Genomic DNA, 19047 nt, shown 5'->3' on the forward strand with positions numbered 1-19047 from the left:
ACCCCCAGGCCTAATCTTCTTAGAGCACTGGGATAAAATAAGTATCCATTACAAAATCAGCCTTCATCCTGCCCCCTTCTGTGCTCTGCCACTCTGATAGCCAACACAGAGACAATTGCATGATTCTGGATTTAATCAGGTATTAGGAGCTAATGCAGTACGAGAAGAGGCTAATCTCCATATTTACTCCATCTGTACTTGTGGACCTGATTTGCCTGCCCCTGGTAGATCAAAAGGAACTGGCAAAAATCAGATTAGGGCTGAAGAAAAGAGGAGAGAGGTGCAATGAGTGTAAGAGGCAAAATCTCTCTACTTCTCTTGGTTGTGTATACATGTACTAAGGCCATGTGGTCTAATCCCATGGAAATCTTTCCATTGTATTTCTCTTTTTTTCTTCCCTACTGCTCTCCTGCTTTTAAAAACTGAAACTGTCATGGCAGTTTAAAATTATTAATAAATAAACCATGCAGCTGTTAAATAAAAATACAATTATTTCTTTTTTAAAGGTGCTTTAATTATGAAATACAGTGATTTACTTATGCAAGATCTGTGAATCTAAGGTATATTCAAAACTGATGCATAAATAGGGCCCAATTCTGCTTCCATTGTTGCCAATAGAAAAACTTCAAAACAGGAGTGGGCCCATAATAGCTGCAATTTTATTGTAATTAATTACAGATCATTGCCTCATATGCATATAATAGGACATTTGTAAATGCTCTATGGGTGATGTATTCTCCTATGAACTTAAATTAAAATCACTATATGACAAAGAATAAAATGTGTGTCTATAAAATGAACCATTTTTCTTTTAAATTCTTTCTTATTGTTTTTCAGTTACCCAGAAGTAGATTATTTTATTTTCTCTACAAACTGTTTATAATTTTATTTTTTTATATCTTTCTATACAAGAATGTACTTATGAATCAAGAAACAAGGACATATGGGTAAGAAAAAGAAAGCAAAGGAAATTCACATATTCGCTACTGTTGGCAGTCACCTGCTGTTTGTAAACAGTGACATGTGGTCACCTTAATGACCTTCAAACAAGGAGAAGCATGAACTACAATAATTTAAATGTTCTGGCTACTTCGGGTTCATACTACCTCAATGGTGAACAAGTTTTACCAAGCTTATATGCATTCCTAGGCAGGTATGGCGGAAATCTGCACTTGAAAGGACAGTTCTGAAAAGCTGAAAACTTTTCAAAGGGTGCATTGTCCTCTTTTCTGGAAGGCTGACAAAGTCACTTCTTTTTTGACTCCTTACAAACCTCAAGCAGTGCCAAAAGAGAGTTCTGTTGCTGCTGGTTTTTGGCAAAAGAGCTCACCTCATTAGAGTGGATTAAGTCATGATGCTGAGAAGGATAAAAGGTGAAAAGCAAAAATAGTGGATGGGGAACATAGAAATCTCAGAGCATCATTTGTATGCTGACGCCATTATTGACTAGAGCCCATGTGGTTCACACTTTTCAATTACCGTCTGCTAGAAAGGTGGCCCATAATTGCATAGGCTGATGCCAGTGCACCAAATGTCAGGGGAGCCTCCCTAACCCTCATCACCTTTTCTTGATGCTTGACTTGAGGATGTTCAAAGGCAAAAAGCCATAGCCTGCAGATCTCCCTGAGGAAGAAAAAGATGCCATTAAAAAATAATAGATACGACAAAAAACTCATTAGAGACCTCCACTTAAATTTACAATCTTATGACCTGATTCTGCATCCCATGCACACCAACCCTCATGTTGACATCAAAGAGAGCTTTGGGTGCACAGGAAATGCAGGACTAGGACTAGGGTTGCCAACCCTCTGGGATTGGCCGGGAGTCTCCAGGAATTAAAGATTAATCTTTAATTAAAGATTATGTCATGTGATGATATCACCAGGAATACATCCAACCAAAATTGGCAACTCTAACTGGGCCCTTTATTTAAAGGTGCTGAAGCTGTGCGGTTCCATGCTGTAATGCAGTTGACTTTAATGCTGACACAGATCACTCCAGATGCTCTCTCAGAAGATTTCTAAAAGATGGAATATGGATAAACTTAGATTTCCCCTTTGCAGCTGCCCTGCACTCAAACAATGATTTTCACTGACAACACAGTGTGACTCTCACTTTGACTCATCATTTTAGCTGCTGTTTTGGCATCCCTGCAAGTTCTAAATTAATCTGTGTGTGCTAATGCCATATTTTTATTTAAAAACTCAAAACTACACTATCCTATTTCAGAAACAGGTTTTAAAAAGCTATCACTAGAGTAATATTTCATAAAGCTGGCCACATTTGTTTGGATAAAATAAGAATCAACTCGAACCTTCACACAAAACTCAAATCAAGACCAAACTATTTTCAAGACATAGAAAAGTTTGCTTAAGTTACTGATTCTTCATTAGTCTTCATTTGCACACATTTCTGCACTTGTTAATTTGTGTCAGGACTGGAAGCAGAAATGCCAAAATGCCATGGAGAAAAAAAATCTGTTTTCATGAGCTTTTCAGCTCACATTTTCAGACCCAAGAGACATAGGTTCAGGTATAGTTCAGGCATGCATCCAAGCAACTGAACTGGAGGATCTGGGCCTTAAATTGTTGCTTGGGATATGAACCTAAATAAACTATTATTTTGGTAAAGCTTGTGACATGCATCTGTGGCACTATATAATTGATAAATTATAATGATAGCAACAGGTATCAATCTATCCTATTTAAATGTTATTTGAAAATGTATGTATACTTTTGACAGACAAATTTACTTCCAGCAGCTAAGTGGCTTGATATTGTTTTACTGTGTATATGGTCTTTTGGAGCAGCTTTATAAAAAAATAGCAGCCTTTCTTTATAAAAAATCCTTAGAACGACTGGAAAGTGCTGTTCTATTGCTTCCATTTCCTTAAAACAAAGGTTTCCATAGTATCTTTCCTTCAGATTATTTTTGTTTCCTATTTTAAAATTACTAGTATAATTGAGATAATTTCCAAATTCATCTAGCTGGATAGAGGATTATTTAATAGTTCAGCTTGTTGACTCCAGAATGTTGACTAAGTGGGATATTTTTTCTTTTCAAGTAAATGAAATTTTCTTTTTACATGTTAGGGAGCACATCTAAGGATATACATAGCTGGTGATTATTGACCTGATTTGGTTTGTATCTGCCAGTCCTTAGAAGTTAAACTTGTGTTTAAACATTTTCCTTATAGAAAATGTATTGTTAATTTTTTACTGAAAAAGAAACTTAGTGTTCCAAGCACCAGGCTCAAAACATCTAGAATTCCTTTAACCTTTGTTTAGTTCACAGTTAGGTCAACTCAATCGTTCTTCCTTATGAGATAATTACACTGAACTTTATCCAGATCTCACTTACACAAGTTTTAATTGGTGTAACTTTCTTGATCAGTTGCAAGGGAGTTCATTCTGAATTACACTGAAATCAGAAAGAGACCCATTGAGTTCTGTAAGTGCATTGCACTTTAGTGCACTTCGCTGTTTTTAAAAAGCAAAGGTTTGCCCCAGTGTTCACTTTCCAAATTTTTCCCCACCCATATTGTGATACAGTGAGAGCTGCACTGGACCGCTCCTGCCCTCCCTCCCCAGAGGTAGCTTCATTTCAATGGCATTGTATGTTTTCATTGGAATTGTATACACGTAGGGATCCTTTGTTAAATCATCCTATATTATAATCATTATTACTATTTTTACAACCCCAACAATGCCACCTAAAATTTAAATAATATTGTGGAGTAGTTTTATTTGTTAATCTGTTAACAAACTCTCTATTACTGCTTATTATTGTACTTTGGTAAAATAAGTTCAACAAACTGAAAATTTATAAGAGAGGGAAATTATAAAAGTATGGAACTGAATTGATTTTCTGGAATTAGTATTGGCATTTTGTTGACTAACTGAATGAAGTTTGGTTCAAATAGGTTTGATTGCCAATATTGTGTTTAAGAAAGATAAAGTTTTCTTTTAGAAAATTAACTTGGCAAAACCTCTCCAATCAACTTTCTATGCAGCAGATCCCCTTTCCCAAATTCTTGCAGCTCTACCTATTATTTCTGATTCATCAAAGAAAATCTTCTTTTTCTTTATTAAATAGGAGCATTGAGTATTGTGGTAAAATCAAAGGATTCTAAAATTTAAATTGCCTTGGTTAACATTCTTCCCCAAGGCCTGTACTCTGATACAAAGCCAGATGATGGCAACATTAACCTCTATATTTGTCTCCTATTCACAACAATTGATGCTAGGTGGCATTTTTCTTTCTGAGGGCCCAATTCTGCCCACTCTTACTGCCTGTAGCGAGCAGATGCAGCCTCCCTCAGATGCAGACACGGAGGGAATACCACAAGCCACCTGGTGGGTGGAACCAGGAGGGCCATGCCCCACACGCCGGAAGCAGAGAGGAAGGACAGGACAGGAAATGGAAGTATAAAAGGCCAGCCCAGCAGCTGTATTGAGTGGGAGCTGCCGAAGGAGACAGATGCTTCTTCCCCACTGTTGGAGTGGGACGCCAAGGAAAACCACTGCAGCCCTGAGGACCTGCATGACCTTCCAGGGAACCCTACCACTCCTGACGCTGAGGAGCTGCTACTGCTACCCTTGGCAGTGTATCTTGGGGAGACTGAGGATGACCCCTGTGCGCAGGTACATACAGGGGAGCAGCCTAGGGGAACCAGCTTACCGTGGCTGTGGTGCCGCTGGAAACATGGTCAGCGTGTTGTGGGTGGATTTTCCTGCTGACCCAGTCACAGACCACTTTGCCACTGTTAGGACCATGGGCTTACATCTCTAAAACTATGTGCAACATGAAGGTCAGCAGTAGGCAGGGGGTCGTTGAAGATGCGCTGCTTTAGGGGTGCTTTAGGGGTGCATAAGGTATAAATCCAGCCCTGGGTGGAGTTGGGCGGGCCTGCATCCCCCTACCCCTGCCATCCCACCCCTGGGGTGGCAGTACTCACCCTCCTTAGGCCAGGAGGACTGTGCTCTTCAGTCACCCCTTTATGAGCCCCATAGACTGTGTTTGGTGCTCACCCCTGCCAGGGCCCCATAGATTGTGCTGGTGCTACAGCTCTGCCTGACTACAGGCCAGAGCCCTGACTGTTTGTTCCCCTGTCCTACTTGAATGGTGGGCATATAAACGGCTACACTGCCACTGAATAGCATCATACTTCATGAGTAAGATTACAGTGTGAGTAAGGGAGGTAGAACTAGTCCCTAAGTAAGTATTGAGCCAGTGCCTCAACATAATGTTAGGGGGCACTATGATTTCAGAACACAGGAAGTTTTCATTTAGCAGCAGGGATACTGCCAGAGATCCTGAGCTCACAGATAGTAGGACAAAGCCCTTGGATCAGCTTATAGTGAAGAAAAGTTGTTTGCAAAAAGATAGAAATGATTTGGGCCATCCCATTGGCCTCCTCCCTTGAACAAATATGGCAGTGCACTACCAATCATAACAACCCATTAAAACTTATGTGTAAATTAAATCAACATTGGAACTTGTAACATAAACATAACAATGACAAGTAAACCAGTTAATGCTGCAACTCTATTCTTAACTCATGTAGAGTACAGTAAGTGAATACACAAGGTCCGTGCTCCAGGGAGCTCCCTAAACAGAACAGACAGATGGGAATATATCCCATGTGCTCTCAGTGACCCAGGAATCCCTGGATGCCAATTCACAGAGGGCACAGGGGGCACATAGTGTTTTAGAGGGATCCCCGGGTCAGATATATGCATAATAATTCATCAAAGGGTGGCATGATTGGTTTCTGCTGAGAGCCAGTAGCCCTCTGGTCATCATAATCATTGCAAAATGTATGTTCAGATAATATTTGAGGAGTTATGTATCTATGCTAAAAATATATATTCTTAAGGTCTTGGAGTTAGGGCAGATCACCAGGAGGTGACATACCTCAGAAATGTTCCTTTCCAGGAGGAGGTAACAGACACCTAGTTCCCTGTCAGACCACATGTGTATTGTATATTGTAAGCTCATAGTGTATGCTTATTTGCATAGTCAACCAGGGTTGAAATGAAGGACTACAAAATGTATAAGAGTGGATATTTACAGGATGAAACAAACAGCAGTTGGGTGTCCTGTTTATGAATAAAAACAAAGAATTGGTCTGCTATATCTTGGGATGGAAGAAAACAGACAGAATCCTTCACCAAGGAAGCAAGTTGACACCCTACTTGTCTCATGAAAGGAGGGTCACAGCCAATCTGGCTGTTATGCAGTGCAAGGAGTTTGGGTGAGCAATATGCTACAAGACATGAGAGTATCTTGTTAATTATGTCTAGGCTCTAAAATGAGTGTTATGATTTCATTTTATATGTAACCATTTGTTTCCAGTGCTTCTACTTGCTGTTATTTGAATCTCTAGGGTTTGTTAAATAAACTTATACTTGATATCACTATAAACATAACTAAGAGCTGAGTGTTAAGCACAGCAGTGGTCTGAGGTGGAACTTGTAAACTGGGGTGTACTGTTTCTTTGGAAGCAGGAATCTGTGATGACTGTGAATGTCAAGTGGATCAGACACTGGGCACTCCAGGGAGATGCTTGGAAAGCTCGAGGGTTGGAGTGTGCCTATTTGATAACCTGCAGAGTGACAGCAGAATCTGCAAGGCCCAAAGGGGAGTGATTGTGTTGCCCGTGCCTGGTGGAGTTGGGGAGCTGATGCACATCAGGCACAGACAAAGCTTCCTGAAGCTAAGGGCACATGGCAGCAAAGTGCCTCACAACCCTCAGTACCCATAGGAAGTGTCACACTTTCCAAAATACACTGACTTTCCATTTAGTGTTAAATCCAATTCAAGGCCCTGATCCTCATCTTCCAAGTTGTTAAATGGATGCCTAATAATCAAACACTAGGAAGGAAGTGAATTTGGATATCAACTCAGGGTCTGAGTCCTGTACTGCAGCTGAGATAGGGTCTCAACCTGATCCCAGTCTGTTCATTAACAACCTGATTTGTCTGACCTGTTACCATGTTTAAAAGTAACTGTGTGATGCCCATGCCTCATGACAACTAAGTTAAATGCACCCCTAATTGGGTGATAACTTTGCTAGGGAAAAGAGATGAGTGAATACGTTTCAGCAAATAAATTGTCTGCAGGCAGATTATAATTTTCTCAGGTATATTTATTATTCAGACTGTGTAACTGAATAATTTCTGTGCATAATTCTTGGTCTGTAGATTGTATTCAAGCAATTACTTGTAGATATTAAATATTAGCTTGATTTTAGATTAGTTTTGATTTGGGTGTATAAGTTTCATATTTCTATTCCCTGGATGGATGAGTGTAACTCTTAGGGCTACAGTGTTAATACTCACAAGATCAAAATTTGCTTCCCACATATATTCTCGAATATTTGTTTAAAATTTGTAGTTTCCAAAAAGACTCCTGCCAGTCGAATATTTGCAGAAGGCATACACAAACTCAGTCAAAATAAATTCAATTTTCCATTCAAGCAAATATCCCTGAACATTTTTGTAGTATTTCCTTTGTTCAACTTTCATGAAAAATTAACATAATTCATCTGTAATGAAGCCAGTAAATAGCATGGGCAAATCAACAAACAAACGCTTACATTTTCAAATGTAGGTGATTAAACACCTACATCCCGGTTTAGTCACCTAGTTAAAGTGTCCTGATTTTCAGAGGGATTGAGCACATTCAACGCCCATTCATTTTAATGGGAGTTTTGAGGGCTCCGAACCTCTGAAAATCTGGCCACTTTTATTTAGGTGACTAAATATGAATTTACATCCCTATTGTAAAATTGAAAACGAGGGCCTATGTTATTAAGTTTTTTAAGAAAATGGTCAGAGCTACCTTAAGTAGCTCAGTTGATAAATAATTGTAAGAAACCTTTATGTAAAAGTCAAATAGAACTGAATAGGGAAGAAATGTATAGGTATCTATAGAAATTTAATAGGCTTCTATTCAAATTACTCTAAACATGTAAAGAATGAAATAAAAATGCTACACTTTCCATAGGTTGTCTGAACCATCATAAAGAAGTGATATTTTGTAATTCTCCTTTAAATCCATAGGAGAATTCAAAGAACCTATAGAAAAGTCTCTCATTTTCCTATTGAAGTCTATAAGATTTTTCCATGAGGGATGGAAAATAAACAAATTACTGCCTCGCCAAATCCCAATTTAGCATTTTTGAACAATGAAAGCTTCCTTTGTTACCAGGCGGATATGCAGACAGTGTGCTAACATGGAAAGGACAGTTTTCTAAGGAAGGTCAATAGCTTTAAGGCGTTGGAAAGATTTGTGATTCCATGTATTTGCCCCTAATATTTTTCCCTTTTAGTTACCAGCAGCAGCTGCATATTAGATGACTTCCCTCTATAAACTGTTAAGTGGTGCTAGTTCAGTTTTTATCGGTGAGTCGCCAGTAGACTCGGGGGAGAAGTGCTATCTCCTATGGCCCTGAAAATTGATATTGAACATGGGAAGAAAAATCTCACAAGCTGATAGCAATTAGCTAAAAAGGATTTGCGACTCCATGATTCATCACACTAGGGGATCAAAGTCATTTACAGACAGTGTTTCCATAGTCCCTGCATGCTGCTCTAAAGATATACCTCTGTTTATCTCTCACACTGTGGTGTGACATTTCCTTTTTTAAGAGCCCATTTTCTTAGAAACATAGCAGTAGGCTGCTGCAGCACAAGCAGTCTTTGATTCTCCACTGACTGCCTAAATGACACTATGGCTCTAAAGGCAACACATTAGCATGAGCTCAAGATGGGAGTTTGACTTATTATTTACATAAGTGGAGAGACAGGTCAGGTCTGGTACTGACTTGTAAAAGAGAGGGAAAGGTCTCTTTGTGGCAACAGTATGAAGCAAGTTTGTGTTTCTGGAGTTCTGCAAACTTTTTATAAACTGATTTTTTTTATTCATTAGGGCTAAATCCAGACTCTTCAGTCCAAGATTTTCAAAACTGAAGAATCCAACTTAACAGTTCTATAGAATTGAATAGAAAACTATATCCTTTCTATAGGTTTTTTTGGACCACCCCAGAGAAGGGATATTCTGTAATTCTCCATTAAATTCTAGAGGATGGTTAAAAAAAAACATAAGAAAGGCTTTTGTTTTCTATTGAATTCTATAGGACTTTTCCTTGAAGGAAGAAAAATAAACACATTACATCTTTCTGCCTCTCCAAATCCCACTTCAGCATTTTTGAACAATGAGAGTTTCTTTTGTTACAAGGTATCTGTCCTGATAGTGTGCTGCTAATGTGGAAAGGACACAAATTCTGTAGCCAGGGGAGGGGGATTCCCTGGTTGTATAAGTGGTAGCTGAATTTGGATCTCAGAACCCAAACTCAAAATCCTGGAAAACTCCCTGTGCTTTTTAAAATGTTTTGCCTGAGTAAAGCCGACCTGATTTGACTCATTGTTTGGAACTATTTACTGGGAGCTAAATTGGAATTTATTTAGTCTGTTTATTTTGGTCATGTTTATTTAGTGATTTTGTTTGTTTGTTTTGTTTTGTTTTTTGTTTAGGGCTCAAATTAAATATGTAGGGCCTGAATCTGTGGTGCCCTTCATATAGTTCTTAGTTATTCACTACTGTGGACAGTGAGTGCTAAGAGAGTGTAAAAAGAGATCATAGTGATCTAGTAATGTTGATGTTCACTTTTCACGAGCAAAAATGACTACACAGGATACAGGGCAATGGAGAATCAGTCCAGAGGTTAACGAATAAGTAATAGTGCGTGCTGTTTCAGGGAATTTGGCTAGTTCTCACCATTGACCAAGCAATGTGTTTGTCAGGAGAACAGTGAAAAGGTACAGTATTCTACTTTCTCCTCCTCCCCCCTCTTCCTCTTACCCAAAGGACCTATCCCTTTGCGAAGCACTTCAAGATACATAGAGTAACTGCTAATTACTTTGGTTGCATTTCAAGCCTCAGTTGTGAGTGCTAAGCACAGAGACATTGCCTCTCAAACACACCAGAGTCTAAGAAATCCCTTCTCAGTTTGTTGAGCCATTTTACTGCTTCAAGAAGAACAGGAGTACTTGTGACACCTTAGAGACTAACACATTTATTAGAGCATAAGCTTTCGTGGACTACAGCCCACTTCTTCGGATACATATAGAGTGGAATAAATATTGAGGAGATATATATACACACATACAGAGAGCATGAACAGGTGGGAGTTGTCACACATTTATAATTTCTTCCTATTCTCTATTTGTAGAGCTGTTTCCCTCATGCAAAATTCCTATATTTATTTTTTTATTTTAAATTGCTATCAAAATTCTGTTTTAATCAAATACACTCAAATTCTTAAAAACAAAGAAATAGAACTTTATTAATGTGCCAGAGGGTAACTTGCCATTGTAAAATGCTGTTCAGTATAAGATGTAGTCTGTAAAAGATTACATAACAGGAGACTATTGGCACAATAACTTAATATTCTTATTCATAATTGCAGTATTGTTACCATTGACATAAATGGGACTACTCATGAAGTAAGATTACTGCCCAATGTAAGGGTGACAGAATCACACCCTTAATTAATGTTGGTATTTAACAGATATTAATTAGATTTTGATTCTCTAAACTAGATCCCAATTTCACACATGTGGGGTTAAGATAAGTCTAATGTGCAATTGCTAAAAAATGCATCCAGTGTAACTTTATTGACTATTTCTTCTAATGGTGCACATGCATTGCCACATATATGTTATAATGACACAGAGCAAGATGTCAAAAGTAGAAAATAAGGGTAGCTAGACTTGATCTCTTTTTTATGTTTAGAGGACACAGTTGCCTACATATTATTGTACCATTTCCTACTGAATCTACAGCACAAATTATTTATATCTATTATCATTTTGCTACATAAACACAAATTGTTTCATTTGCACTTTTTCCATCTTGATAATGATAAATTCATACTAAATTAATGCACATAAAGCTTAAATTATGCTATTTATTGCTTGAATTAAAATGAAAATAATGCTTGTGCAGTAAACTGGTGTAAAGTGTTTTATTTGGATTTCCACAGAAAGCCATTGTACACTTTGCTATCATTATAAGTGTTTTTAAGAACATTTGGTTGAAATCTTTGTTTCCAGTCCTATGCTAAACTAGTGTTGCACTGGTAACAAATCTGAAGTTCTTCTGAATGTTTTCATTGGTTTGAAAGTAATTTTATACCATGACACTTTCAAGGAAAATAAATCACTAATGACAATTCTTTATTGAGATTAAAAACAACTGCTTCTTTATTAAAATATATCTTAATTCCTTCAGTCCAGACAGGATACATGATGTACATATGTGAAGATTTATGAATACACTGAAGGGGCTAGTATAGTATAACAAGGCCTACAGGTGGTCTGTGCACCGATATTGATAATCATATCTGGTTTTGATTTTTGTACCAACGTTTGGATCTGAAATTAAACATTGACTGTTCTCAACACAGTCAGCCCCTAGCTGCTGAATATCCTGAATCATCTTCTTACCTCCTATCCACCCCGCCCCAGGAAACATCTTTTCTGTTAGTTGTTTTAAAATATAAGGTGGTATAATAGCCTAGTCTATTCCATGAGTTCTCAAAATCTGTTGTCAGGAGACAGAGTACAGTAATTCTAGTACAGTAATTTGTGAGTCAATCTTATACCCGACCTTTGCAATCTACTTCCTTTTCTGTCCAAAATAAATTGGACTTAGTCCCAAACAAATTACATTTAGTTACAAAACTCAAATCTCAATTTGGGGCTCAGAAAATCTCTACAAATGAACACTGAGATTAACAAAATTTTGCTCACATATTACCTCATCCACCTTGTCTCTCTACTTATAATATATTTTTGATTTTGATACATCAAGTATTTCTGTCTTCTGCTCACTGCAATTAATTTTCTGTCTTCTGAATAAAATATTTATTTCCAAATGAGACTGCCTTTTCTTTCTAGTTTCCTCTAGGAAACCACACTGCACTATGTTGGCCTTTTATACTAGACAATAGCACTAGACTGCCATACACACACACATACACATACACATTGGTATCTCATCTTCTAATGAAATTGAAAACATTAATGTGCTGGAAATACTATGAGACTGTCATTTGTATACTTACCCATGTGTTTCATGGTAAATACTTCAAGAGTTGTAATCTGACAGTCTTCTGATGATTTATATAAATACTTGGCTTGTTATCACAACCAAATATTAATCTGGTCCAATATCTGAGTAAGAAAAAAGTTTTCAGATGTATTTATATTTGGACCTCAAAATAAACCAATTGTATAAATCATACAGATTCACAGAATCATAGATATTAGAGATGGAGAAAGCCTATTTAAAGTAGGTCATCTTGTCCAAACCCCTGCCAAGCAGGAAGCTCCCTACAGTATATTCTATAATCATGTGTGTGTGTGTGTGTGTGTGTGTATAATTCACTCTAGTCTTTCATGGTTAGAGTGTATAGTTTCAATATATTTTAATTCAGAAATTATAAAGTTTAAAAATATCAGATAAAAAGTTAAATATGAAAGATTTTTGTGACCTCTACAAACCAAAAGTTTTCTTTTTTTTTAATTTAGTTTAGTTTAGTTTTATTTTGAAAGTGGCTATAAGATAATGGGAAAAGAAGCATATTTTATTTTCACTTTTCCATATGTCCTATCTGCTGACATTCCTCTGTCCAGGTATAGCACATTTCTTTATCCATATCTTAAATACACAATCAGTATAAGTGGCTTTAGAGTATGTTATAAAAGCTATTTCTTGCCAGTAGCTGATGTCCAGAAGAAGATAATAAATCATTCTCTTATGCTACAAAGAAAAAAAAATCAATGTTTAAAACATCCATGGTCAGCTTTACACAGAAGAGCTAAATTCTATAGTGACAAAATACTGATGATGTCATCAGTAAAAGAAATTAATGCTGCTAACAACTAAGAATCCCAAACTGCCTTGCAGCATGCTGCAGAATATGAGAAGGCATTCAAAAAATTATATTGCGAACACTTGTCCTTTTCTGGGAAGCATGGGAAGATGGGTCTAGCCTTGCCATTAAGAACTCAGGGCCATCTCCCACAATTAATTTTTACACAATCAGAGCTTGTGCATAGGCAGTGGCAAGCTTAAGCACTCTAATTTTGTGTCTTTTGAAGTTCACCCATTGTTAGTACAATTTCACATACCTACCCCCTGCAAATGACAATAATTATGTAAACTGCATGTACGTGGTGTAAAATAAGAATCTGCCAATACATCAATTACTTACATATTTATAGAATTGGATGCCAGTACCTAAATACAGATTTCAGAGTAGCAGCCGTGTTAGTCTGTATTCGCAAAAAGAACAGGAGTACTCCTGTTCTTTTGGCGAGTACCTAAATAATCACTGTGGGTCAGATTCTGTCACCTTTAATCACGAGTATTATCTTACTCAGTGGGTAGTCCTATTCATTCCAGTACAACTATTTGTGCAGTAAGGTAGTATTCAACAGAAGTAGAAAATGGCATTATCTAGCACTTGTGATTTAATGTGATCAGTTTTGTTTTAAACTTTAGTATAGACAAAACAGCAGGGTTTTTTACATGAAAAGCATCCAAAATAATAACACCATTAACAGTAAGATAAGAACAAAGTACAAAGCATCCTTATCTCTCAGCACATTTAAAACTAAAATGGACAAAACACTAGTAAATGTACATCACAGAACAGTCCTGCACTGGCAGGGAGATGGATTAGATGACTTAATAGGTCTTTTTGATCTCTAGATCCTATGATTCCACGGACACTCAAAATGCTAAAACCAAGAAAAATATTCCTAGTAAGTTAATCAAATTGAATAGAATGATTAATCAAAGATACATTTGTATCATACAGTAACTTTTTCTTAACGTAGGGAAGACTAGATCAGCATTTAGATGAGTGAGCAGTTGCTATTTTTAACTGTAAAATAAATACAGGGGAAGTACTTCATCACAGTGGTTGTACAGATATTTTGCTTACAGGAAATGTAAGTCTTTAATGCAAGTCTACCACTAAAATCACAAGCAAAAGTAGCTAACCTGAGATCAAAAGCCACACTGGATGGAAAGAGAGAGAGATGAAGAGTTAAGAGAACAGAATCTAATCTGGTTTCAGTTTAAATGAAATCTGTTGGCTTTGAAATAAAGGCATTTTGTAGCGGGAGATGGGGGAATTAGAAAATGCTGACCCTCCCCCCCCCTCCCCCCTCCTCCAGGGTGGTATAGCTGTTAACTGGACTGGCATTTGGAGATGCTAAGGGGGTGGGGAATTGGCCATATTAGCAAAAGTCTGGAACTGACCTTGTCACTTTTGTGGAGGGAAAGAATGCATTTGAAATTACCAGGCCAGAATGTTGGCCCGGATGAGGCTGCTTTGCATCACTAGTAGTTAGACAGTGAGCTTTGCAATGATGGTTAACTGGAATTCCTGAGGGATGGAATATTTTACTCCAGCACTAATGTAATTCATGCTAGAAGGTGAAGTGAATCCTTCTGTTCTATCAAGAGCTAATACACAAAGAGAGAAAGAAAGTATTTTCTGTTGTGAGCAAGCCTCCTCTTCAGACCCCCTTTCTGATGCTGCATTTGAGGTGGTATTGATGTATGTAAACATATTTATGAGATAGGGAGAACCAGTTTGCCTCTGGAAGTTGTGTCTATAATATGAGGTGGATTCCTCACAACAACCTTGGCATTTTAAATGCAAAAGCTTCTGCTTCTGGAGATATTTAGCACGCTGCTCCACTACTAGATGATTCTTTGGATATGTTTAGGTGTTCAGTAACAACAGGAAAGTGACATAGCACTATATCTGCTGAGAAGACCTGGATATGGATCAATAAATCTGCAGAAAATGGATGATATGTAGGAGAGTTTATATATGTAACTCCATATAAATTGCAAATAAATGCAGAGCGATGCTTTTTCAGAGTCTCCATACAATTGCTTATGCATTTGTCCCTGTTATATTTTGTTAATCTAGGAGTGTTATAATTGTATTTTAATTATTGTTTCAGTCAATATATCTGGTACTTAAGTAATGCCCCATGGTCTGTTATACCCGGGATCATCCCAGAACCTTTTATATAGATAAGTATATTATTGGTTACCCTCCCTTTCTCTGACATAGTAGCTCAGCCACCTAAGTTCCCTCTGAACTCTTGGATGAATATCATCCAGTCCTGCTGGTTTCTTGTATTTTAATTTATCATTTTCTTACACTACTTCCTTTTCTGACACCTCATCATCTGACAGTGCCTCATCTTTGTCCAGGGTAGGAATTTTCCCAGTATCATCAATGGCATAGACTCAGGCAAACAAATCACTGATCTCTTCTATGCCCTTCTTGTGAATTGCTCCCTTTTCTCCCAGGTGTAGTCCACTGGAACCAGACAGTCTCTCACAATAAAGCTTCTTGCTTTTGATATACTTAGCACATTTCTTGCCATTTGTTTTTATGCCTTTAGGTTTTCTTCTTCTTTTTCCTCCTGTTTCCATTTCTGTTGAGGGGGATGTATGTCTCTCTCACTTTGTTGTGGTTTGCTTACGTGGCTCCAATGCAGTCTAAGGATTTTAATTACCTCACTTGACTTTAGGGCCTTTCTGACTAGCTTTCTCATTTTTTTTACAATCTCCATTTTAAAAGTTTAGTGTCACCATGATAGTGTTTGGTACAGTTCCTCCCCTAAGGATGCTGAATTAATTCTGTTGTCATCACTTTTACTTAGTCCTAAGAAAGGCACAGGAGTTGGTTTAAGAATAACTACAGTGAGTCACTAAATCGAGAATAGCTTTTTCATTTGTGTGCTCTAGAGCTAGCTGTTCTGAGAAGCTATAATTTAAAGTGTTGAGAAATTGCATTTCTAAATCTTGCCCAGTTGCTGAGAGTTTAAATAAGTTACACATTCTTACTTAGAATTACTTACTTAGTTGCCTCTTATATCACCTCTAATATTGTGCACTTAATGTACATGACTTAACAAAATTTATACCCACCTTGAGTGTGAATTCAAGCCATATTACACTTGTGTTTAGGTGAAACTGGTTGTAAACATAATTATAAGCAACTAAGGCTTGGTGGGGCAGCATCCTAAGGTTTGCTAGGGGTAAAACAACAGGGAGGAGAAAATGTCCATTGTTCTCTTAACCACAAGATCTCTGCTCTCCCCAGTCCTCTCAGTGGGCTGGCAGACCCACTCTCATAGAAATGTTTTCGACGATGAGCTCATTTTGGCACCTTGGAGGTTTCCCCAGTTATCCTCGTATGATTCATAGTGTAGGGCATAGGGTACCACCAGGTAGCCTCTTCTAAGGCTTGTTCAGGAGATGGAGCAGTAGGACACCAAGAGAGCATAATAACAGGGGCACAAGAAGGACACATGCCTCATAAAGCCCATAGGGGCAGGGCTGATGGTCCTCCTAAGTCTTGCAGTGCGGGGGGTTGAGGGGGGTTGGGGAGCCCTAACTGTCAGAGCTGGAGGCTGCAATGAAGATGAAAAATCTCCTAAATTTGTGGGGGAATCTGGGTGTGGGAGAAGGAGTTTTCACTCACCACAACATCCTGGCATGGGGTCCAGGCAGAAGCTGGACGCAGCATGGGAAACGAGGATTGAGATTCTTCACTCCCAGGTTCCCCACCTACCTGTGCCTTCTCCTGCCCCGCAGGGCCCATGCAGGGCTCCTGAGGAATAAAGAACCATGTTCCTGCTCTCCCTAATCCACCTCTGATCACCACAGATGTTATCAAGTTCTTCCAACCCTAACAGATGCCTGACCATCCCTAATAGAATCACCCCAAAAGGGACAAGAAAGTAGCCTCTGTTTGCCAGAAGCTGGGAATAGGCGACAGAGATGGATCACTTGATGATTACCTGTGCTGTTCATTTCCTCTGAAGCACCTGGCATTGGGCACTGTGGGAAGACAGAATACTGGGCTAGATGGACTTTTGGTCTGACTCAGTATGGCCACTCTTATGTAGGAAATCCCAACATACTCAGATGCTTGCAGAGGAGCCTGGCTTGCAGAGGAGAGGGGAATATTGTTTTTTTTCTACTCCCCACCAACCACCTCTCTCTTTCATTTAAAGGTTGGGGTGGGGGAAGGGTGTCTGCTTCACCAAAAGTAAATAAATAAATAAATAAATAAGAAGCTGCGGCAGGATCTTTGTTCTGGAGGCCTCAAAGCAGAGGGATTATGGTCACCAAGCAGCATGAAGAGATTTGCATTTTCACACTATAGTTATTGAGAAATAGCTATATAATGATTATGTAAATCTCTGCAATTTGATTGGCTAACACTAGCTGACAGACAATCAGAAAACAGAGATGTGTGAGATTATTGATATATAACTACAGTGATTAAAAAAATTGGACACCCACAACCAGTAAAAAAACAGTGAATTCCATAAATAAGAGAAATCGCAGTTATATATCAATGACAGTACTCTTTTCTCTGATTGGATGAGACAATTCCATTCCAGTGCAATGAATATTTGCTAAGATTTTTCTTTTCTTCTTAATTGAACAATAATTATTGCTTTTGTTTTCCCTACATTTTTGTTACTTGCCCGGTGGTTACTAAATTAATTAGCTCATTCACTTAGTACCTGCAATAAATGTTATCCAGTCCTCCTTGTCCATGCTTTATCAATTTTCTGGTTAAGGCCTAAGTCTATTTGTAACTACTCAAAAAAAATAAAAAAGATACTCTGACAGTTACAAAACCATTGAAAAGTAGGCAAGAACCTCTTTATGGAAGACTGGTATCAGAAAAAATATATGTATGTATATGTGTGTGTGTGTATTCTAGGAATACATTTTTTTCACTCTGAAGCAGAACGAAGTGAATGAGCAAACTTGATTACCCACGATTTATAGTAAGTGATTCGCTCAAGGTGACTCCATTTCAAATCAATGTATGTACAGGTGACCCCAAAATTTTTTTAAAGTTATTGTACATGGATGGGAGGATCTGTCAACACCATTTTGAAAAGGAATTGAAAAAACATTACCATGGCAAGCAACTGAACTTGAAGATTATGAGACATTTATTTAGGATGAAATTTTCAAAGTAGTTCAGAGTTCCATTAGTTTAATGGAAGGTATGTGGCCAAATTCCTTTTCCTCTGAAATTCTAAAGTTGAGCTTTTCAGCGGTTATTATATATCTGCTATGGAGTTGAGCTTGCCTTAGTGCTGGTTCAGATATTTGGCAGGTGATGATTATGAAGAGTATCAGAAAGCTAATGGATCACAGGATGCTTCACACAAGGTCACCTACTGATTTTTTTTTTCTTCCGCAAAACATTTTGATAGAACATGTACACATGGACTGGTGGCTACTCCCACATGTTTTAGGAACAAAAGAAGGCAGTCTCATGATTGTGTGCTATGATTGGAAAATAGGCACTGAGAACCCGGATGTGAGGCTGCAAGAAGAGCATGCTATTGGCTCAGCTATTTCGTAGGAAATTTCAGGCATGAGAGTGCCTCTTAAATCTGAATTATTTAGTAGTGCTTCTGGAGGAAACATAATTTAGAAGCAGCAGAATTAATCAATACTATTAGCATAATAAGATTTTTTTCAATAACTAGTTATTTGAATTAATTAATTAAAATGTTACTGTAAACATAGGTCTACACCAGCATAGAGCCCTACAGGGTATGGAAATAGTGAGTGCCCCCTGAAACCACTGAAGGGAAGAGGAATAGACTGCAAGCCAATATAGGCACTCACAATATATGAGGTTTATATAATAAAGCTTAAAAACAAATAAATAATAAAAATTACTAGCAAAATGTCTTACATTTTTGCAAAGAATATGCTAAAAGGTGAGCTTATGAAACTGCAGAGAGTAAATGTTTCCCTATCCTAAGCCACAGACATTGCATGTTACTTTCTGGATTCTGCAGACTGACTTGCAGTGAGGTCCAGTGTGCTGTGATGATGGTTTAATATGGCATAGAACAACTGTGAATTGTTTATCTTACCGCTGTGAATAAAGCTTTG

Source organism: Chrysemys picta, chromosome 2 (assembly GCF_011386835.1).
Source record: "Chrysemys picta bellii isolate R12L10 chromosome 2, ASM1138683v2, whole genome shotgun sequence".
Taxonomy (NCBI): domain Eukaryota; kingdom Metazoa; phylum Chordata; order Testudines; family Emydidae; genus Chrysemys; species Chrysemys picta.